The sequence below is a fragment of the Lissotriton helveticus genome, chromosome 1_1 (assembly GCF_964261635.1).
Source record: "Lissotriton helveticus chromosome 1_1, aLisHel1.1, whole genome shotgun sequence".
Taxonomy (NCBI): Eukaryota; Metazoa; Chordata; class Amphibia; order Caudata; family Salamandridae; genus Lissotriton; species Lissotriton helveticus.
This window is the reverse complement of record NC_136057.1, coordinates 1,268,078,716-1,268,103,406: the sequence shown is the minus strand read 5'-3', so window position 1 is coordinate 1,268,103,406 and position 24,691 is coordinate 1,268,078,716. Positions and strand designations below refer to the sequence as shown.

The 24,691-nt window shown below is 49.4% G+C and overlaps 1 long non-coding RNA gene across 2 annotated transcripts in view; it reads right to left on the bottom strand.

Annotated features, from left to right (window-relative positions):
• Positions 1–24,691, bottom strand: part of LOC144772584 (uncharacterized) — a 66,566-nt gene that overhangs the window by 28,618 nt on the left and 13,257 nt on the right. The window lies entirely within an intron of this gene.

Genomic DNA, 24,691 nt, shown 5'->3' with positions numbered 1-24,691 from the left:
GCAATTAATTCGTAAACGATCGCTAGCAAAGCTTTTTCACCTTCACTCGAGATTTTGTATTGGGGAATTCGTGGCATTTTAACGTTGGCTCTCAATGTTACAACATATGGTGGAATTTCTAAAAGACCCACATCATTTGGACCAGTGGCCCAAAGAATATCTGGAAGAAATGACAATTCTGCTGGAAGTTTGTCCCTCGACAAATACATGGGAGAAACCACTTTCTTACCTAGAGTAAGCTGTACTCCTGAAGGAGAACAGTACAAAGTCGCATACAATCTTTTTAACAAATCCAATCCTAGCAAGTTTTCGCCACAACCTGTTGTCAGAATAAGGGGTGCTTCTAATTCGCAAGGACCAACAGAAAGAGACAAAGGGTCAGAAATTGGATTTCTAACTGGGGCGCCAGAAAAACCTACAGAAACGTTCATTTCGCCAGACAAAGGTGCGCCAGGGAGTTTGGAGTGCATAATAGAACTCTTTGTAGCACCAGTATCCAACAGAAAAGGCTCTGACACCCCTGATGTAATCACCTCAACGTAAGGTCCACTCTGATCTACTGGAACTGAAACAACTCCCTCTCTTTGTCTTTGGCTGTCCTAGCAATCGTTACCCTCCAAATACTCATTTTCTGTATAGTAATCATCAACATAGTATTGAGCTGTCCTGTCAGAGGCGTTGTTCTGCTGATCGAACCTATTCATAGAATTTTGTGGTGGAAGGGGACGTGCGTTCTGGGGACGTTTCCACGTCCTCTACCTCTAGGCGCTTGCTGAACACCACGACCTCTTACACCAGAAACACCATTTGCATGTTGTAACAAAATAGGACAACTATACTTGAAATGACCTTCTTCCTTGCAATACGAACACTGGTTGGGGCCTACAGGTACACGGGGTTGAGTATACTCGACTCTTTGCGAGTTCCTCTGATACTGTTGAGGCTGCTGAAAATTATTCTGATAGTGATTCTGACCATTATTGTTCTGATTACCACCACCACGTGGCGGATAGGCTTGCTGTAGCAAAACCTTTGTTTTCAGCTCTTTAGTTTTCTTTTCTACTCTGTCTTTCTCGTCCTTGTCTCTTTTTTCGTAATATTGTGCAGTAGCCAATATCTGGGCTGAAGATGACACAGCCCAAGAGCTTTCCGAATCCTTTAACTTTTTACACAATTCTGGAAGCAGATTGTGCACGAATTTATCGACAAACAATATCTGACCACCTTCTGTGGTCATATCTTGACCGCTGTGGTCAACAAATGTTTCTTCAAACCTGGTGAAGAAATCTGAGACTGTTTCTTCTTTCATTTGCTTGCATGCAGACAACTTATCCCAATTTACGCGTATTGCGGGCATTATCGTTTTCATGTAATCAACTATTCTACCAGGGAGTTCTGCTATCAAAGGCTCAGGCATAGCCCCACCAACTTGTCGGGCATCTGCAGCGGCAATATTAGCCCATGAGTCACCTAATTCCTGATCATGATCTGTATGACGAATTTTACCCTATAAAGGCTGTGGAACTACATTCCCAAATAACATATTGATATCGGCTAAATTCATTATGCATGACCCAGTGGTTTGTGATAACTCTTTGTAATACCCTGCAGGATTTTTACGCGGATCAGGTAATGTCTGTTTAAGTGCTAAAACTTCAGCTCGCTTCCATGGGACATGTACCCATACACGCTGAAAGTGTGGCAGAATAGGTGGGTTAGCAGTTGTGTCACCCTCTCTCCATTGTGGGGGGGACTTCTCTCATAGGGTATTGTCGCGCCTTTTTCCTACTGGATGCACCAGGCTCAGATTGTGACCCAGAACTGCTCCCCTTACTCCGATATGATAACAATATTTCAACCGCTTTCTCTACATCGGGACCTACAATCATGCCCTCTCCAAACCTAAACCGTACACGACACAATTCTTGCGGGATGCATTCCAGATCATTGTCTTCCAAATCCTCGCAAAGGAAAACGCACATCTGTTCAAAAACATATCTCTGTGTCGGTGCTTCCCATTGATGGAAGACTTCCATGACAGACTCTACATCATACTTCACGGTGTCCATAACCCATTTCCGTGCTAAACGATTCAAGGAGTCTCTCTCTTGTTAGTCAGGCAGTCGACTTCGCAACTGTCTTCGTCCCATGTTAGGGGTCGTAGTAGGTGACCCGAAAAGAGGTGAGAAAAGGTTAGTGACAGTGCTGGCCATTTTCTGCCGAATGGAAGGTGAAACTGAAGGAAGAACAGGTGGAAAAACGGGGTGAGATAAGGCAGGGGCAGAGACAATATCAGAGGAGGCATAAGGAGAAATAGAAGGAGCACTAGGCAAAATCGTTAGGGGGAGCATTAGGAGAAGTAGAAAGTACAGTAGGCAAAATTGTGGAAAGCACAGGTGAAACAGGTGTGATTGGTGGGCCTTGAGGAGGCTGCACCATAGGGACAGGAGCCAGCTGGGGAACAGCTGGTGAGTGCTGAATAGGAGGAATAGAAGGCACAGGTTGCACAACTTAAGGTTGCGGGGGCGCCGTGGCATTTTGCGCATAGGGGGGTGGCGAACTTAATAAATGTGACATTAATGGATCTTTTTCACGCTCTTTTGCTGCCTCTTGCTGAAGAGACGGCAAAACTGGATAACATTTATCTATTTCCATTTTACGTTGCCTGTGCAACTGCTCACTCATCTGCTCTTCTTCATTGTCTTTAAACTGCATAGCAGCTTGCATTACTGAAATTCCCCCTTCTCTCTTATTTTTCTTAGCTAATTTGATTTCTTTTTGTTTGGCCTCCTTACGCCATAGGCGAAAAGAGTCAAACATCGCCGGCCGGGCTTTCTTTTTGAACAGTTTTACTTCAAGGTTATCTAAAATTTCGGTATCAAAGCTACCATATTGGGGCCATTTTAAAACACCATCTTTCCTTGTGTATTTGATCCACACTTCATTGTATGTGATGGGGCCTACCCCATGTTTCACATATAACTCGTAAGTTGGAGTTCCAACCGGAGGAACCGGACATGAGTCCTCCAATCGGGAGTCCCTATTATTACAACCAAGACAAAACAAATTTCCAAGTCTAAGACTAGGCATCTCTGCTCTCTAGTCTAGTTCTGAGGTTCCGTGACAATTTTAAGTGATGTTTTCGACTCGCACGAATATGGTCGAGTCTGGTATCTAAGAACCGCAAATGACGAGTTTAGTAAGTGTGCGCAGTTTCGCTGTGCTAACTTAAACCGTTCATTTGATATGTGAGTTTTTCATCTATACCCACGGGTTCCATCTTAGATACGGCATCCATTTTGTCTCTTGCCCTCAAGTAGCCAGCGAACGGACACTGTCCGCTTCGTCACCCTGGGACTCTCAGGATATTTGTGGAAGACACATGTACTTTGTAAATATCTTTTACGATGAGGGGGATGATACTGTAAGGCAGATGGCCCCGCTCGAGGCTCATCTTGCCGTCCGGTTTATTGTCTCAGCCGTGCATCTCATTAGGCACGTCCCTTTGATGCCTGTATCTCGTGTTTCCCGATACCTCCCCTTTTACACCCTTTTCGATTTCCCCACTGTCTCCATCTCCCTCTGCACCTGTCTTTGTCCCTATTTCGATCTGTTTTTACTGCCGATTGGAATTCACTAATGTTGGGAAGATGGGTTTTTACAGTTGGGAACCGCCAAATGTTTCCGCACTTATGTTCCGGACCTTATGTGTACCAAAGTGACCAAAGCGACCCCTCTGGGGGATAATTATGGGAACCAGGTTGTAAACTTTTGTGTACCATGTTGTCCTATGAGTTAATTTTGTATAAAAGGAGCGATCCACAGAACCAATTTGAAGCAGTCTCCCCAAGTTGCACGTGTTCTACTTGTCGTGACTTCTGTGTTCCCTGCAGTAATAAACCTTGAATCTCTGACGCCGAAGGAAGTGTCCCGTGTCTCTGTAGTTTGTGCGCCGAAACAGGTATCCCATGAAGGTTATAGGTGTTGTTCCCTGGCACCGCTGGTACTGTTAAAAAGTCCAGTCCTTCAGTTGGCGCCCAACGTGGGGCGACTTCAGCGGTACCGGTCCGGTCCAAAGCCTGATGATCGTGAGGAACTTCGTGTGAAATCTCCGAGGGAAGGTGCACCCCGCTTCATCGATCCTGTTGTCGAAATAAGTGGCCCGAAGTTTTTCCCTGCGAAGATTCCCGCCTCCTGACGGCTGCGACGGACCGATGCCCTGACTGTCGACCTGTCTTCGACGCCCGGCGTAGACCTTATGTACAAGCGAGACGATAGACGGGCCTTCCTGGTGACGCCATTGAAGTTCTGAGTTAAGTATTTGTGGGTCGCTCCCAGTCCTTAGTGGTTGTTCTAGCTTTTTGAAAGCTTTGTGGTTAGCCTTTAAGGCTTTGTGGTAATAGCTCTCCGAGCTTTGTAATAGCCTTAAGGCTTTGTTGTATTGCATGGTTCCATTGCATTTGTGGTTCTTAGTATTGGTTCTTAGTATTATTTGACAGTTGCAATTGCCAAAAACCGAGGGTTTTGACTTACACGAGGTTTTATTGCTTCGGTAATCCTTGAAGTTTGATACTAGGTTAGTGTGCACGATGCCTAGCCATAGTGGTTTGTTTCGTATTTTCAAATGTTGCGCAATGGATTCCCGGTTGGAGGACTCATGTCCGATACCTCCAGTTGGAACTCCTATTCATGATCTTTATAGTCGACACGGTGTGGGTCCCATAATCTATAATGATTACTGGATCCGCTATACAAGGAAAGATGGTGACCTTAGATGGCCACCACACGGAACTTTTGAACTTTCGATTTTAGATAATCTTGAGGCTAAATTATTTTTAAAGAAAGCTAGGCCAGCTATGTTTGATTCCTTTCGGATATGGCGTAAAGAGGCCAAACAGAAAGAAATCAAACAACTTAAAAAGGATAAAAAGCAAGAGTTTGTTCCGATAATGCAAGCTATAAAAGAATGTAGACAAGACAAAGAAGAAAAAGATATGGAAATCGCTACTAGATTGCATCACATGAAAATAGATAAATGTTACCCAGTCTTACCGAATAATCTAGAAAAGAAAGAAGAAGATTTAAAGGAGGATTCCTTGCTATCATACTTGATGAAATCACCACCTCCTTATGTACAGGGTGCTACTGCTCCTGTAGCTCCTCCTATAGCTCCTCCTGTTGTTCCTCTTGTTGCTCCAGCGGCTGCGGGCCAGCCCGCTGTTAACCCTACGTTTGTTCCACCACCTGTCCTCGTTCCTACTGCTCCTGTACCTGTACCTTTGCAGACTGTTGTTTCTGCTACTCCGACTATCTTGTCCGTTCCTACTATGCCTTCCTTCACCTCTAGTGTTGTTGCTCCTGTTTTTCTTTCCCCATCTGTTCGTAAGCGTGTACCTAACTCTGTTGCTACCCTTTATTCACCTCTTCCTGGTCCGTTATTTTCGTCGGATTCATCTGATACTCCTCAGAGACGGAGTCAGATCCCTAGTGGTAGGGAGAAAGAGACGTTAGTAACAATGGCACATAGGTGGATAAGACATCCTGCTAATTACACTCCGCGTGTAGTATTTGATACGTTTTCTCAGTTTAATGAGCCAACGCAGAGATTCGTATTTGAGGAGATGTGTAACTTTTTGAGAGAAGAATGGTACAATGATGAAGTAGAGAATGTACCGTCCGACATAATTGAACTCCAGAGTCACTTTTCGAACGGTATGATTATAGGAGACGATGTACGACGTGCTGTGGAACGCTTATTAGCATTCAGACCCACAGCACATTCTCGGGTGTCATTAGATGATACCACTGAGAACTGGAAAGCGGTTCCTGGTCAGTATCCTATGAGAGAGGTTCCGCCGCTATGGGTACCTGGTGACCCCGGTGTAAACCCTCCGGTTTTACCACATTTTCGAAGGGTGTGGATACATCTTCCATGGAAACGATCGGAAGTTTTGCAAGTGAAGCAATCCTTACCCGATCCGCGTAAAAATCCGGCTGGTTATTATAAGGAGTTATCACAACTGATAGAAGCTTCTATTATGAATATTGCCGACATCGACATGTTGTTTGGCAATGTTGTACCGCAACCAGTTTGGGCTAAAATTCGTCAAGCCAATCACGCAGCTGAATTAGGGGGTGATTGGGCTGCACTGCTAGCAGCTGATGCGTTACAAGTCGGTGGGGCTAAACCTGAACAGTTGATCTTGGATTTGCCTCAGAGAATCATTACGCTCATGAAAACTCTCATGCCAGCGATGAAGGTGAACTGGGATAAGTTATCAGCTTGTAAACAAAAGAAAGACGAGAGTGTCTCAGATTTCTTTACAAGGTTTGAGGAAGCGTTTGTCGACCACAGCGGCCAGGACATGGGCGCTGAGGGAGGTCAGCGGTTATTCGTTGACAAATTTGTGTCAAATTTGCTGCCTGAGCTATGCAACAAATTAAAGAATTCAGAAAGTGCGTGGGCAGTTTCAACCCCTGCGCAAATATTAGCAACGGCTCAGTATTATGAGAATAGGGAAAAGGAAGAAAGTGATCGTGTAGAAAAGAAAACGAAAGAACTCAAAACGAAGGTTTTGTTGCAGCAAGCATACCCTCCACGATCAAACCAAAATGATGCACAACAGCAGTATCGACCACGAGCACAGCTCGATAGAACACAGCCGCGCTCTGACAACTTTGATCCCAGATCTTCACTTGGGTATAATCAGTGCGCATATTGTAGGAAAGAGGGACACCTAAAATATGATTGTCTTGCTTTACGGGACCGTCTGAATGGTGTGTCGACACGAGGAAATCGTGGCGGTGGTCCTCAGCAGGCACCACGTGGTAGAGGTCGTGGTTCATCCCACAATCAGATTGATCGTCATCAAAATCAATCGGATGCAAATAATTATTTCGACCAGCGAAATGCGGGGTCAGTTCGATCTGCACAGTATAATGTTGATGATTATTATATAGACCACGAGACTGTTGTAAATGACCACTACTAGGACAGCCAACGACAACGAGAGGGAGTAGTGTCAGTTCCGGTCGATCAGAGTGGGCCTTACGTTGCAGTGACTACATCGGGTGTAGTTGAGCCTTTTCTGTTAGACACTGGTGCGACGAAAAGTTCCATCATGCATTCAAAACTCCCTGGCGCACCTTTGTCTGGCTTAACGAACGTTTCCGTCGGATTCTCTGGCGCCCCTGTTAGTAACCCAGTCTCTAACCCTTTGCCTCTTATGATTGGACCTCGTGAGCTAACGGCTCCACTGATTCTATCTACAGGTTGTGGTGAAAATCTTTTGGGCCTGGATTTGTTGAAACGATTATATGCAACATTGTATTGTTCCCCCGAAGGAGTGGAGCTTACATTGGGAAGGAGAGTGATCTCTCCCATGTATTTATCGGTTGATAAATTCCCACCGGAATTGAATTCCCTCCCTGCGTCCTTATGGGCCACAGGTCCCAATGATGTGGGCCTGTTAGACATTCCACCCTATGTGATTCAATTAAAACCAAATGCGCGATTACCGCGTTTACCTCAATATCGTATTTCTCTTGAGGGCGAACGAGCGCTGTTAGAAATCGTTCATGATCTCATTGGAAAAGGTGTTGTTGAAGAAACTCGTGGAAACGTGTGCAATAGCCCTGTATTGCCAATTCTGAAACGAACTGACCCAACTAAATCTCCTGTGTATCGTTTTGTTATAGATTTGAGAGAGGTAAACAAAATAGTGGTTCCGCAATTTCCTGTGGTCCCTGACATTACGGCTTTGTTAACAATGATTCCGGCATCTGCCTCCTGGTTCACAGTGATCGATCTAAAGAATGCTTTCTTTAGCATTCCGATTGCAGAGGAAAGCAGAGACCTGTTCGGATTCTCATTAGGAGGTCGCAGTTTTAGGCTAAAACGCGCCCCACAGGGTTACTGTGAGAGTCCATCAATCTACAGCCAAGCACTTAAAGGTCAGCTTGATGCCTTTGTATTGCCTAAAGGTGCAGCTTTGATTCAATACGTTGACGATCTTTTAGTGGCAGCTGATACAGAAGCTATTTGCAAAACGGCTACAGTATCATTATTGCACTATCTACATGACTTGCACCACAAGGTATCACCTTCAAAGCTACAGTATTGTTGCCAAGAAGTTACCTATTTAGGTCACTTATTGTCAAGAGAAGGGAGAAGGTTGACCCCAGAGAGAATTGCAGCGATTTCCCGAATGACTGTGCCAAAAACCCAGAGAGATGTTCGTGCCTTTTTAGGTATTACGTCCTACTGCAGACAATGGATTCCAAATTTTTCATTGTTGGCGAAACCATTGATAGCCCTTACGTGCAAGGATGTTTCATCCCCAGTACCTTGGTCTGAAGAATGTCAGAAAAGTTTTTCTGAATTGCGTGATGCGCTGTGTTCGGCTCCTGTGTTGGGTACCCCTGACTACAGTAAGCCGTTTACACTATACGTTCACGAGAGGGATGGTTGCGCGTTGAGTGTTTTGACACAATCTTTTGGTGGTAAGCAACGCCCATGTGCCTACTTTTCTTCGACTTTAGACCCAGTAGCAAGGGCTTTGCCAAGTTGCTTAAGAGCAACAGCGGCAGCTGCGGCGTCCATTCGACAGTCTGCAGGTCTAGTCATGGATAATATACTCACGGTAATGGTTCCGCATGCAGTCGACACTCTATTGAACCGAACGAAAACTCAACATCTGACAAGTGCAAGATTGTCCGGATATGAGTTGACGTTGCTGGCCAGTCATATACGGATAAAACGATGTAATGTGTTGAATCCAGCAACATTGCTGCCGATCGACGCAGAATCAAGTGGTGAAGCAGTACATGACTGCTATCTCAAAACTGAAGAGGAAACCAAGGGTCGCATTGACCTAAAAGATACTCCATTGACAAATCCCGATGGTACTTTGTATGTGGATGGTTCTTGTTTCAAGTTGCCGAACGGTGATGTGACGACCGCGTATGCTGTAGTTACATTGAGAACGATTGTGGAAAGTGCAAGATTAAATCAAAATTCGGCTCAGGCTGCTGAGCTAATTGCTTTGACGAGAGCGTGTGTATTGTCTAAAGATAAACGGGTGAATGTGTTTACAGATAGCCAGTATGCATTTGGTGTGGCACATAGTTTTGGACGACTGTGGAGAGAGAGAGGATTCCTTACGTCACATGGTACGAAGATTCAGCATGGCCAGCTTGTAAATGATCTTTTGGATGCACTTACGTTGCCTAAGCAAGTGGCGATTGTTAAATGTAGTGCGCATCGTAAAGTGATGGATGATGTTGGTCGTGGTAATGCGTTTGCGGATGAGACTGCTAAAGAGACTGCCCGGAACATTAGCACTCGAATGTATGTGACGAGTTCGGTTAGGTGGCCTGCAGAATCAAGTATGTGTGAAAACACTATCGAGAGTGTGAAAGCAATTCAGAATGAGGCCACCGAAACTGAAAAGACGAAGTGGAAAGAAAGTACGGGAAAGTTGGATGCGAATGGTTGTTGGACTGACTTATCGGAACAGAAAAGATGGATGTTGCCTGATGCGTATGTGCTGGCTATTGTGACTATGGCACACGGGTTAGCACATATTAGCGCGAAAGGTATCTGTAAATTGCTGTTTCCTGTGTGGAAGAATGATGATATTACGAAATGTGCTGAACGCTTGGTTAAGAATTGTATGGTGTGTTTGATGCACAATCCTGGTAAGGGCACTCCCACTCCACCTGGTCATTTTGCCCCTCCTGCGTACCCTTTCGAAGTTATCCAGTTGGACTTTATCCACATGGAGAGATGTAATAATTTGAAGTATGTGCTGGTTGTGGTGTGTGCATTTTCTAGGTGGATTGAGGCCTACCCCCTTAAGGATAATACGGCTTTATCCACGGCAAAAATTTTACTCAAAGAGTATTTTTCCCGCTACGGAATGCCTCGGGTTGTGTGGTCAGACAACGGAAGTGAGTTTGTTGGGAGCGTGATGAAGAGTGTGTGTCGCGGGTTAGGGATTGTACAGAAATTTCATAGTGCCAATCATCCTCAGTCAGCTGGTTTGGTTGAAGGGTACAATGGCACCCTTAAACTTAAGCTAGCAAAGATTCAGGCTACGACAGGTCTTTCGTGGCCTGACGCTTTACCCTTAGCATTACTGTCAACAAGGGCAACTGTACACTCCCGAGTAGGGCTCAGTCCCTATGAAATAGTGTTCGGTCGTCCTGCCAATGTTTGGGGGGTCCCTAGACCGGGTGCCTTTTGTGAACTTGAGTATCCAATGTTAATCGATTATCTTCATGACTTGACTGCTAAACTGAGGTTAATTCACCAACAGGTTCACGAAGCATTGCCAACACAGACGGAGGGTCCAGGCCACCAGCTCCAGCCCGGAGATTGGGTGGTAACGCGCAATTTTTCGCGCAAGAACAATTTGGATCCCAGGTTCACTGGACCCTATCAGGTCCTCCTTGCCACGAGAACTGCAGTTCGTCTTGAGGGGCGGAAAAATTGGGTGCATGCCACCCATACCAAGAAAGTCCCCATTCCGTTGCCAGCAGACTCGTGGGTAAGGAAAGGCATTGCATCAACTGAAACCGAAGGATTGCCGGCGTTGGTACCTTTCAGCGACGCACAACCTGTCGGAGAATCCTCAGTGCAGCAAAAAGGCATTATTGAACACTTGTCATCAGAAAACTCAAGACCAGAACATTCAGCTGATCAACAGGGCGTTGTCCCTTCAACGGATCTTTTGTTTAACGAACAGACACGTCCTGGGAAAACCCGATATTTTTTAAGATCCAGCACTAAAGACTAATAAAAAACCCCGTTCTGTCCCTTGACAAGTGCATTATCCCGTTTTCCATGATCAGTTTGAACACTCATACCATTGTAATTATTTTGTATATATTCATTGAGCTTCGTTCCTTACACTTTTTGTTTCCACAGCTGAGAGACATTTGTTTTTATACATATATATATATATATATATTTGTGAAATAAAGGCCGTAGGGCCGCGCGTGTACTTCCTCCTGGTTAGTAGGTCTTGACGCTAGGTTAAAGACCGTCGATTCCTGGGAACTCCTAGGAATTGACTATTGCTACACAGAACGAAGTGCGTCAAGAAACGTTGCGGACGGTCATAGGGAATGGCATTTTTGAAGCTGATGGACTTGGAAAAAGCTCAAGCACAAAGATTCAAGCTGCAGCAACTCAGTCGTACCAAATGTTTTGTGTTCCAAATATTTGTACTGTTTGTGACTGGTTCTGCGTTATTAGCGGGTGGAGTGTATTACACAATGTCTTACTTCTTGCCTTCTACTATACCTACTCCTACCCCTAATCTTAAACTCATCTCCACTGACTCTCCTCATTCTTTTCACATCTTACCTGAACACGAGCAGGCTAGACGTGCAGAATTCCGCAACAATTCCTTTATTCAACTCCTTCATCAGCATCAGTTAGTGGTTAACACTACTAATTGTTGGGTGTGTGGGTTGATGCCACATACTACGGATAAGGGAATTCCATATCTGGTGTTACCGTATAGCTCCCAAGGGTCTGCTCGAGCATTTCAAACAATGTTTCGAAGCGCACTGGGTTTCCACCCCATTCGAGAACCACGTTCCCCTTACTCTGGTCCTACCTCGTACCAAAAATCTTTGTCTATAGCTCTAGAGGATTTAGATAGCGATATCTATGATCCCTCGCTTATCCCTGAAGAAGAGGTACAAGCCTATAGGGTCCTAAGTAGAGGCGAATATAGTGTGTTCACTGGTGAAAAACAGCTTAAAAGCTCGCCTCCGATATGGGTCGTACCCCACATTGGTAATTTTTGTTTAATAGGTCGCGGCCGTAGATCGAAAGCCCGACTTGGAGAGAGTGCTTGCACTGAAAATTATATATTGCCAATGGTCTCGTCCCCTGTGTTTTTGGCTGCCAAGGGTACATACTTTATTTGTCATGATCGTGCATATGCATGGTTGCCCTCTGACTTCATGGGCTCATGTTTTATCGCAAACTTGTTGCCTCCGACGTTTACTGTAGATGCAGATTATCACAAAACTAGAGTTGTGAGGGGCGTAATTAGCGAAGAGGATACTGCCGGTCAAGAGGCAGGAGACTTTTTCAAGGGTTTCCTCCCATTCTGGGGACCTATGGTTAATAGTAGGAACCTAAGACAGTTGACTCGAGTGGTAGAATCGACAGCTAATATTACTGCCAGTGCCCTTGGTAATATCACCACAGAACTTCAGGCGGATAGACTTATGACGTTACAAAACCGTATGGTTTTAGATGTGATCTTAGCAGATCGAGGTGGGGTATGTAAGGTGATCCATTCGAGCTGCTGTATTTTCATTCCTGATAACGCCCCGACTGTCTATCAAGCCATCTCGAAGTTGCATAAGATTTCCGAATCCATACACGTGGATGTAGGGGATTGGACGCTACTTGGATGGTTTTGGGGCCTGATGTCGACTTGGGGTTGGAAAATTCTGACGATCATTGGAGTCGTTGTAGTGTTCCTGTTCACGTGTTGCCTTTGCGTGCAGTGCGGTCCTGCCTTATGTGGCCTCTGTGCTACAACGTGTATGAGACAGCCACCTGTTACCAAAGGGTCTCGATTGGATAGAGCTATGCTACAACAACATCTCGAGGGTCTGATGAATATCGAATATGATTCCGACTAGTGCTTGCCTACATGAGGGCAAAAGGAGCGTCTGAGGTTCCGTGACAATTTTAAGTGATGTTTTCGACTCGCACGAATATGGTCGAGTCTGGTATCTAAGAACCGCAAATGACGAGTTTAGTAAGTGTGCGCAGTTTCGCTGTGCTAACTTAAACCGTTCATTTGATATGTGAGTTTTTCATCTATACCCACGGGTTCCATCTTAGATACGGCATCCATTTTGTCTCTTGCCCTCAAGTAGCCAGCGAACGGACACTGTCCGCTTCGTCACCCTGGGACTCTCAGGATATTTGTGGAAGACACATGTACTTTGTAAATATCTTTTACGATGAGGGGGATGATACTGTAAGGCAGATGGCCCCGCTCGAGGCTCATCTTGCCGTCCGGTTTATTGTCTCAGCCGTGCATCTCATTAGGCACGTCCCTTTGATGCCTGTATCTCGTGTTTCCCGATACCTCCCCTTTTACACCCTTTTCGATTTCCCCACTGTCTCCATCTCCCTCTGCACCTGTCTTTGTCCCTATTTCGATCTGTTTTTACTGCCGATTGGAATTCACTAATGTTGGGAAGATGGGTTTTTACAGTTGGGAACCGCCAAATGTTTCCGCACTTATGTTCCGGACCTTATGTGTACCAAAGTGACCAAAGCGACCCCTCTGGGGGATAATTATGGGAACCAGGTTGTAAACTTTTGTGTACCATGTTGTCCTATGAGTTAATTTTGTATAAAAGGAGCGATCCACAGAACCAATTTGAAGCAGTCTCCCCAAGTTGCACGTGTTGTACTTGTCGTGACTTCTGTGTTCCCTGCAGTAATAAACCTTGAATCTCTGACGCCGAAGGAAGTGTCCCTTGTCTCTGTAGTTTGTGCGCCGAAACAGGTATCCCATGAAGGTTATAGGTGTTGTTCCCTGGCACCGCTGGTACTGTTAAAAAGTCCAGTCCTTCAGTTCCAAACTTCAAAGGATTATCGATTACGATATTTTCTCGTGAAAACACGAGTCCTTCGGTTTTGGTGCTTGCAAGTACCAACAATTATCCCAAAGGATACCCAAGACTAAGACCAACTAAGGACTGGGAGACGCTCCACTTATACTTACCTGAAATATCGATGACGTCACCAGAAGACTCGTCTTAGTGTTTCGCTCTACCAAACTTCAAGGGTCCAAATCAGGGCGATAGCCAGGGCAGCAGTCCTTGTAGCCGTCGGGAAGCGGGGAACCTCGCAGCAAAGACCTTCGGACCACGTCGACATGCAGGGGTCGATGAGGTGGTTGGCCGTCCTCCGGAATTTTCACACGAAGCTCCTCACGAACCTCTGGCTGACTGGTACCACTGGAATCGCCCCAAACGTTGGGCGCCAGCTGAGGTACTGGGTTTTTGAGAACCGGCACAGAACCGGTAACCCAGCGGTGTCAGGGTACACCCAGAGACCTCGGGTTCTTCCTGATCCAGACCACAGAAACTCAGAGTCTTCTAGGTGAAGTCAAAGATCGATTTATTGGCTGCAACCAAGGTAACAAGTGTCCTAGAAGTACAACACACGGGGAAGTATATTATCAGGAGACTGCTCGAATTTACAAAGTCAGGCTTCTCTCTTTATACAGAATATTCGGCTTCAGGCAAACATTCTTCGAATTTGCGATATATCATTTACAGGTTTTGGTTACAAAAGGAAAAGCAGAGTCATGATGACATGTACATATTTCACTTTGTGCTGCCCACAACAAATCACCCGGCAAGGCCCAACATTTCATCAGATATCGGTGGACCCCCAATAAAACAGGCACCATAAAGTAAGTGAAGCAAAAAGAGTAGAGACAGATGGGAGCAAGATACGGCAGGTGTGCGCGCTGAAATGGTTTTATGGCTTGTTGAGCCGTGATGCTATCTTGTTCAGCCACTGGGAGGGGAACTGACCTAACGAGTTCGGCCTGGGGCAATGGTTCCAACTTGCACAGGTCATAGAAATGTCGATTAAGGAGTATGTGTCCTTGTGGAATTGAATTCAGCTGGATTAAGGCCTATGTAAAGGGCAACACATAAATGGAAGCCAAGGGTTTAGAAGGCAAATGACGATTTGGAGGTGAAATCGTCGCTCGAATATGCTAAAAATATATGTACATGGTGTGCTCGTCATTCTCGGTCTTTTGATACCAAATTCGTCATGTTTCGACGAAGTTTTAAATCTCGAGTAGAGAACGATTACATGAATCCAGAATCTTCAGAACCACAAAACATCGAAAGGAGGTTGTTTGGCAGCTGTTGGGTATTTCGCTAATCAGGAGGTCGGGATTCTGGGTCTCAGTCCTGAAGGGGTATAGGCATGACTTGTTCCAGGTCACCTTCAGACCCGACAATACTGCAAACCGTTGCAAGGTCTCTGCTAGGGTCTCTGGTACATTGTGCAGGTCCCTGAGATACAGCAGGAGATCCTCCACATATAACGAAACCACATGCACTTCGTCTCCCTCTGGGATGCCCCAGATGTCTCCTCCCTTACTCAGTCGCATTGCCAGTGGCTCCATGGCTAATGAAAACAACAGAGGGGACAGGAGGCATCCTTGTCTGGTGCCCTTATTTATGGCTACACTCTCTGATGTTGCACTTCCTATGCATATCTGAATGAGGGTCTGTGTATAGAACAACTTAATTAGGTTGAGAAAGGTGTTCCCAAGACCATATTGGCACAGGACTGAGAAAAGGTAGGGCCATTCAAGGGAATCAAAACCCTTCTCTAGATCAAGGACCATGCAGCCAGAGTTAGGCAAAGTCCGTGCAACATATTCTTGGAGTCTAAGGAATCTTCGGATATTTAAGGAAGTGTTTCGGGGCGGCACAAATCCGTTTTGATCAGGATGTACTAATGGCTTCACTAACTGTGCCAGTCTTGCCGCAATTATGGAAACTAAAATGTTATAGTCCATGTTGAGGAGTGCCAGTGGTTTGTATGAGCCCAATTTGGTTTGGTCGCTATCCGGTTTGGGAGGGAGATTAATTGCGCTTCACGTCATGTGTCTGTGTGCGTGCAGGCCGACAGTGTAGCGTTCTATAACTTTTTTAACTGGGGAACTAATAATGTGGCATAAGCTTTAAAGAATTCGGTTGGCAGACCGTCAGGACCTGGGGTTTTCCCTGTGGCTGAAGTGCTTATGCCTGCCTCGATTTCTTCTTGATTAAGAGGAACATCAAGCTCTAATCTCTGTTCTGGGGTTATTTTGGGGGGATGATTTCTGCGAGGAATCAGTGGATCTCATTGTGTACTGCCGTGACTGTGGATTTGTACAAATTGGTATAGTGTTGTGTATTTCCTGTTGCGTATATAGTAATGCACCTTGCGGGGAGGGGATTGATGTAAGGGGGGACTGACGTCTTCTTGTCTGGTAAGCCATGCAGGTAGCCGACCCGCCAAGTGTGCTGTGTAATTAAGGCATCGAAATCTTTCTAACAGTTGGGTGTGTTCTGCTATGTTCCCTTGCAGTCTTATTTTGTTTAGCAGATCGGTGGTTGCACGCATTTCAAGGTATGCTAACCCATTTTCAAACTTTGTAAAATCTGCTTCGATTACTCTACGAATACCAGTTTGTGTGCCTAAACACTGCCCTCGTATTACTGCTCTAAAAGCGTTCCATTCAGTAAGGGCTGACGTTGCAGAGCCTACGTATACATCGAAATAGTTTAATATTGCAGTGCTTAGGGATTTGCGGAATGGCTTGTCCTCAAGGTGTGTGTATTCCCCTAACATTCCAGGTGCATATTTTAGTTGCTGTGATGTTGGGGGGAGTTGCGCGAACCAGGGGCTAGCATGGGGCCCAGAGGCAACAATATTACATACAAGAAGCCACAGAGGTGGGGCCAGATGATATATTACTTTCATGTCATTGCTAGTGTTTGATTGAATCGATGTGTCTTGGTGAACGAAAATAATATGAACAAGAATATAAATGCCAGTAGGGCGAGAGTGCAACGTGCATTCGTCTAAATCTTCAAACAAAAAGATATGCCAACGATGGCTAGTGGGTCAGGCTACGCAAGTGCTGAATGTCAATAAGGTTAAAAGGATTTATTAGGGCTCCTGGTTTTATGGTATTTCTTTTTTTCTTTGCCATTTCCGTCTGTATTTAGCCATATTTATTTTTTTGCTCGTTTTATCTGTATTGATCCATATTCATTTTGGGTTTTGTGGGAAAATAAAAACGAAATGAGTATATGTTAAATTTTTTTTAACAGATAAATTTGCACTCATGCTTGAATGTCTGCCAGGTTTGAATGTTGTGAACTCCTGCAGAACATAAACCATTGTACTTATATGAAAATATGCAAATTTCAGTAGCAACCTTGTTCAGCTCTACTGCTGTTAAAGCCTCTTTACTAAAAGTCCTTTATTTTTTAATCCCCTTATCTATCAATCCACACATCTATTGGCCTGGCATTCATGGCAGACAGTATTGAGAAGTACTCATAAAGCAGCCCAATTTCCGTTTTTATCCACATTTAAAAATAAATACAGGCAAAAAAATTAATGTTTTCTGTCTGTATTTACCTCTAACAATCAGTGAAAACGGAAAACAGGGAGCCATATATATAATATACATATTCTAATAAATTCCATAATGAAAAAACAATGTATTTAAAACAATTACCATACTATTAAACTGAACGATCAGTACATTACATCAAAATATCATATTTTTTTTTTGTAAAAACAATTTTTATTGGCATTCCGACTCAAAATATCACATTTCAATGAGTAAATTATGCAGTAACTTCCGACATTTCAGGATAGTAATACATTTCCGACCAGATGTCTTTTATAATAACAATCCCCCAAACCGTTCCCTCCCTGGGTCCCACCCCCCTAGTCAGTGCGCCGGTGTCTTCTCTCTCAAGCAGCTGAGAATCAACGGCGAGTTACCTCCTCGAAACAATCGAAATGAAAAGGTAAGTAGTGCATATCAATGGTGGACCTGAGCTCTCGGGACCTCTGTCGTTACTTGGTACAATGGTGCGCTACACCTCAAAAGAACTACCCTACGGTGTCGCTACTTCGCCATCCTCACTTTGGTCACTCTCAGGCGACTGGAGCGCAGTCACTAGGGCCACCCACGCTCTGGCCACCTCTAAGGCCCTGTCACTATCTAGTCGCCTGGCCTGTTGCAGCCGCAACGCGCTCTCCGCCTTCGCCCACCGCTCCAGAGTGGTCCTCCAACGCAAGTAACTGGGGCCCCGGCTAGATTTCCAATGCATGGTGATCTCCCGTTTGGCCAGTATCAGGCCTAAGTCATAAAACGTACTGGTAATGCGATTGCGGGGGGTGTGAGGGAACCACAACAGTAAGCAGGCGCCCATATCCGCGTCAATCTGCCGATCCGTGACAGCATTCAGGCAGGCCATCACCGCCTCCCAGTAACCAGTTAGCCTCCCACAGGACCATAACATGTGCGCAAAGTCTGCGTCCTCCGCTCCACATCTAGGGCAGAGTGAAGATGCACCTTCAAAATATTGCGAGATCTTAACCGGCGTTAGGTAAGCTCGGTGGAGAGTGAAAAACTGGACCAGCTGGAACCTGGCATTCCTAGTGCCCTTCCAAGCCCGCCGCAAAAGCTGCGGCCAGGTCGACTCAGGGATCTGTCGCCCGATATCCCCTTCCCATTTGGCTCTCAACCCATCCAGGGGCTGCAGAGTTGCAGTCGACAGCCTCCGGTAAAGGCAGGTGACGGCCTTGTAAGTGCCAGCCGCCATGATCACATATTGACAGCACTCAGATGTCGGTGGCTCAGAGAGCCCCCTCTTCCAGTGACTCCGAATACCGGCCACCATCGAGGCGTGCAACAGATAATCACCCCTTGGGAAGCCGTAAGCGTCGTGCAGCTCCTGAAACGTGAGCAGCGATCCCTCTTTGTAGAGATCACCGAGCATTTGCAGGCCAAGTTCCTCCCAGGTCGCCAGCGCAGACCAATCTCCCCCATGCGGAAAGGCAGTGCACATCCCTAGTGGGATCTCAGGGGCATATGGGCGAGTGATGCCGGATCGCCTATGGCAACGTAGCCAGCAGTTAGGAATCGTCCGTTCCTCCCCTATAAGCTGGGAAAGGTCCAATTTCTGGCGTAGAATTATGAATGAGATGACGTGTCTCGGAAGGATTCTGCCCGCTACCCCCTCTGGACCTCGGAATTCTAAAGCCACTGCCTGGGTAAGCCACTGCAGCTGCGCCGCCAAATAATACCATTCGAAATCCGGGGCTGCAAGTCCCCCGTCTGATCTGGGGCGCATCAACGTGGTCAGCGCCACGCGCCTCCTACCCGTTCCCCAAATGAACCCGGAAATTAAGGAGCGAAGTCTGGTAAAAACCGATGTCGGGATCCAGACCGGCAGCGTGCGAAACAGATATAATAAACGAGGAAGTGCCACCATCTTCAGTAACGCCACTCGCCCCGCGACCGATAACGGTAGCGTCCGCCAAAATCCCATGCAGCCTCGTAGACTCCGGATCGCTCTTTCAATGTTACCCTCCAGGAGGTCCAACGACGATCGATATATGTGCGTGCCTAGATTGTTTTTTGTTAAATTTGTTTATTCGCAAATTGACGAAGGCAAACATCATATCAGTAACAGAAGAGTAAATGCATAACGAGGTGCCCCATTCCGGGGGCGTGGCTTGGCAGCCGATGGAAGGAGACGCGTGAGCGCCGAGCTCCGCAGCAGCCTCCCCATTTATCCTGACTATTACCGTTCTGATAGCCCCTGAGCCCTGATTTCGCCCGCGCCTCCTCCCGCACACCTGGGGGCCTGAGCGGAGATGGTGGGAGCGGATCCCCGGCTGCGCGGAACCAGCGCCGCGCCGGGAGTCTGGTGGGCGGCGCCGGCCATCTTGCGGCCTGGGTGATAGGCCGCATCCCTGACCTCGGGTGGTTGGAGGGCCGGGCCGCGGTGCTACCTGGCCGGCCGCCGGCTGCTGTGAGGGCCGGTGCCCTGAACTTTCGCGCTCGCCGCGGCGGCGGAGCTCGAGCCGCTTTACCAAGGTGTGCCCACAGAGGCGCGGCGGGGACGCCTGCGGAGGAGAAGACCAGTGGAGACCCTCGGCCCTAGGGGACCGGCGGCGCGCCAGGCTCGGAGTGCGAGATTGGGGTAGGGCTTGCCCCTGCGCGGCCTGCCGGAATTGCGACTGACCGGCGCTGACCCCTGGCCACTCGCTATTGGGAGACCCCGCCGTGTGCCAGCTGCGGAGTGCAGGCTTGAGGTGAGGCCTAGCCCTGCGCCACCTGACGGCGTGAGAACGGACCGGCGCTGGCCCCTGGCTGCGTGTCGGTGGGGGGCCTGGTTGGGCGCCATCCACGGATCCTGGGATCTAGGTCAGACCAGACCCTGTGCAGCCTGCCAGGGGGGAGACGGACCGTCGCTGTCCCCGGGCCGCTTGCCACCGTGGGACCCCGCAGACGCCGGAAGGCCTGGGGACTGGACGCTGGGGACACCCAAGGGGCCCTGATTCTTGGGGCCTGGGCGTGCTACTCCCTGGCCCTCACATGCTTGGGACTTTGAGGGGCCGCCCCTGACGCCATTTCAAACTGATAGCTTTGGGCATCGCGTCTGACCTTGGGGGAGCGACGCACTCCGGGGGGCTCCTTGTGCTTGGTGGACAGCAAAGCGAGGAGCGAGGTCCAGGTGCTGCTAGGGAGCTGCTGGTTTTGTGGGCCAGCGGAACCGGAGGAAGGGCGGCGCGGAGAGGGACCCCGGGGCTCTCGACCTGGAGAGCTGGACTTGGTGGGGGACGCCGACCCTGTTGCTGCGGAGGAGAGACCCGGCCGCCTCCATGGGAAAACGCCCAAAACCTCCCCCGGATGCGGCTGGGGGGGCGACGGGTGACCGGGGCTCCACCCTGGATGATGACCCGGCAACGGGTCTACCACAGAGCCAGCTTGAGCAGATCCTGAAGGCCATCGCCGACACCAGGGAGGCCCTGCATCACGACATCGGGCAGGTGTCCACGAGCCTGGGCCTATTGCGTGCAGACCACGGCAAGTTGGCAGATCGGGTCAAGCAGACCGAGAGCCGGATTGATGCGCTGGAACCCACATCAAAGGCGGCGGACGCCCTCCTGGGGGAGCTGCAGCAAAGGGTACAACTACTGGAGCAGAGGGCGGAGGATGCCGAAGGGCGCAACCTCCGCAACAACATTCGCGTGGTGGGCCTGCCGGAGAAGATTGAGGGGACTGATATGTTGGGCTATCTGGAGGCCTGGCTGCGTGATGTGGTTGTTCCGGAAGGGCTCTCACCGTTCTATACCCTGGAGCGGGCTCACTGCGTGCCGGCTCGTCCACCGCCCGAGGGCCGGCCTCCCCGTCCGGTAGTGGCGCGGCTGTTGCATTACAGAGATCGAGACCTCATCCTGCAAAAGGCGCGAGCGCTGGGGCCCTATAAGGTGGACAACGCCCAGGTCTCCATTTATCCGGACTACTCCTTGGAAGTCCAGAGACAGCGGTCGACTTTCCTAGCGGTCAAGAAGGCACTCCGGGAGGAGGGTGTCCGCTACTCTCTCCTGTTTCCAGCCCGCCTACGGATCATGCTGGATGGCAAGTCTTCCTTCTACGACACTCCCGACGACGTCTGGAACTGGCTGGAGTTATACAAGACAGGCGCGGATGCACTTCATGTGCCCGAGGAGCGACGGAAGGCACCACCGAGACCTAGGCGGAGTAGGAGACACAGGAAACGGCCGCCGAACGTTCGGACACCTTCGATCTCGCAGACTGCGCTGGAGCGCAGGGATGCCCTCCGGGCGGTCTCCACCATCTCTCAGACAAAGGGCTCCGCATCAGCTGTGGAGTCGGGCTCCCGAGAGGGCACCGACGAGGGGACTTCGGAAGAATCGGCGGCTGGAGGCCCCGCTCCACCACATGTCACACCTGAGACTGCTGATGGTTTGCTGGACGAATAGGGCAGATGCTCCCCTGCAGTGGTATTGTATAACCTGATGTGCTCCTGATCTGGGTTTGGGTCGGTGGCAGCATTGACCGATTGGGCCTGGAACTGGTGTTGGGTGGCCAATCGCTGGGGTGGTAGCTACCCTGATTGAGGAGGAGACGCGGGGCACATGGGGCACGTTGGGGAGGTCTGACTGGGAGGAGTGTGCTGTTTACGGTCTATCGGGAGAGGCGACAGGCCACCCCCTCTCTTCCCACACCTATTGTGGGACTCTTGTAGTTGCCAGAGACTGTTCCTTTTGGGATTAATCATTTGGATGGGTTTCTGCTGTTGGGGGCCTATTCTGGGGAGGGGTGGGGCGAGGGATTGTTGGGGAATGTTGGGGTTTTGGTCTAGGGGTGTAGCCAGTGTGTGCGCGATACTTGCTTTCTTTGGGACTGTGCTTGCTACCAGGAATGGGGACCCTCCTTGACCTGAAGTGTGTGACCTGGAATGTGAGGGGTCTGAATTCCATGCTGAAGCGTCACAGGGTTCATGCTCATCTTGTCCGCAGGGGGGTTCAGGTCGCCTTCCTACAGGAAACTCACATTGATCAAACTGAGGGGCGGGCTCTGCAGCGCAGATGGCGGGGGCATATATTTTACACCACCTACTCGGCCTTTTCTAGGGGGGCTTTGATATGGGTGCGAGCAGGGATTCCCTTCCAGCCATTAGTGACGATAGTTGACCCCGAAGGGAGGTTTGTGGCGGTACAGGGCCGTTTGGATGGGAGGGACGTGACGCTTTGCAGCGTATACGCCCCGAACGTGGACCAACCTGCCTTCTTTGCGCGACTGTCTGGGAAGCTGGCGACTGTCCTAGCTGGCACGGTCCTGCTTGGGGGGGATTTTAACTCTGTACTAGACTTAGACTGGGACCGTTCTCACCCACCACTGGCGCAGGCGGCAGCTCACAAGCTAGCGAAGAGTAGGAGGGAGTGGCAGAGTAGCTGGGGCCTGGTCGATGCATTGCGGACCCAACACCCCATGGAAAGGGACTTTTCCTTTTACTCCTCCCCACACGATCTGCATGTTCGCCTAGACAGCATTCTGTGTTCATTAGACATCCAGAGCCTGGTCCGCCACAGTGAGTACTTGACCAGGACGGTATCTGATCATAACCCCTGCCTGGTGACGGTACAGTGGATGAGGCGACGCCAAGCTATCCCGACGTGGCGGTTGAATCCACTGACGCTGGAGGACCCACCGTTTAAAGCCGGGGTGCGCAGCGGGGTGGAGGAGTACTTTGGTGCTAATGTGGGCACGGCCTCCAGCAGGGCACTGGAGTGGGACGCCTTCAAGGCGGTAATCCGGGGCGTCTGTATCTCGGCTACTGCGGGAGTCCGTAAGACCCTCCTGCAGGATGTAGAGCGCAGCGAGGACCGATTGCGCACTGAGGAAAGACGCAGCCACACGGACCCTGAGGCTCACGGAGCGGTCTCAGCAGCACGGGAGATGGTGGCGACGGCAATGGAAAAGCTGCGCTGCTTTGATTATAAGGAGTTTCTGGTCCGGGCTCACGCCGAGCGTGATAAAGTGGGCTCGCTACTGGCGTGGTTGGCCAACCCTGGGACCCGTGAATCCCCGATAGTGGCGCTCACCACTCCGGACGGGCGCATGGTTTACACGCAGTCGGACATCAACGACCAGTTCCTTCAGTATTATGAGCACCTTTATCGGAGCAGGATGCCGGATCCCCCGGAGGAACTGGAGGAGTTCCTGGAGGCGGCGCAATTGCCCAGGCTCGACCCGGAACATGCGAAACAGTTGGGCGGAGATATCTCCGAGGGAGAGATCAGGGTGGCCATCAAACACATGGCCCGCCGCAAGACTCCGGGTACGGACGGGCTCCCGATCGAATTTTATGCGGCCTATGCGGATGTGCTGGTCCCGAGATTGAGGGCGGTTTACCAAGAGGCCTAGGATTCGGGGTGCTTGCCGGCGTCTGCACGCGAGGCTTTGGTGATACCCTTACTAAAGCGAGAGGGAGACGCGAGCTGCCGCTCTGCGTATCGCCCGCTCTCCATGCTCACCACGGACTACAAGATCCTGAGCAGGGTCCTCGCGACGAGGCTACTGACCCACATGCGCTCCTTGGTACATAGTGACCAGGCGGGCTTTATTCCTCAGCGCACCACTGCCACCTGTGTGCGCCGGTTGCTCCGGGTCATGGGGGGAGAGGCCGCCGCTCGTCCGGGTGCTGCAGTCCTTTCGATTGACATCGAGAAGGCGTTTGATAGCGTCGAGTGGCCATACCTGCTTCGTGTGCTAGAGGCCTTTGGCCTGGGCGAACGCTTCGTGAAATGGACCGCCTTGCTTTATGCCGCGGCCACGGCCCGCGTCAAGACTGGGACCACCATCTCGGCCCCTTACGCGGTGAGTCGGGGGACCCGACAGGGGTGCTCTCTGTCTCCCCTGTTATTTGCACTGGCTATTGAGCCACTGGCCGCACATGCCCGGCTGGGCCGAGCGTATGCAGGACTTCTGCTGAGAGGCGACACCCACTACATCTCTCTCTACGCGGACGACTGTTTGCTGTTTCTGGCGGACGTGAATGATTCCCTGCGGGGGGCCGAGCGGCTCCTGTCGAACTTTGGCCATCTCTCGGGACTGAGAGTCAATTGAGGGAAGTCTTGCCTCTTCCCGCTGACCCCAGGGGCTGATGATTCCCAGCCGGGGGGCGCCTTGCGATGGGAGCACCATTGCCTCCCCTATCTGGGCACTCTCATATACCACTCACCAGCGGCCCTCTTAGACGGCAACATCAACAGGGCAATTCGGAGTCTACAGGGTTGCATGGGTTTCTGGCGGACACTACCGCTGTCGGTTGCGGGACGAGTCGCATTGTTGAAAATGGTGGCACTTCCCCGATTGTTGTACCTGTTTCGCACCCTGCCGATCTGGATTCCTGCGTCAGTCTTCAGCAGACTCCGTTCCCTCACATCTGGGTTCATCTGGGGATCGGGTAGACGACGGGTGGCGCTGGCCACGCTGCTGCGCCCCAGAGCGGACGGGGGTCTCGCGGCACCGGACTTTGAGTGGTACTACCTGGCGGCGCA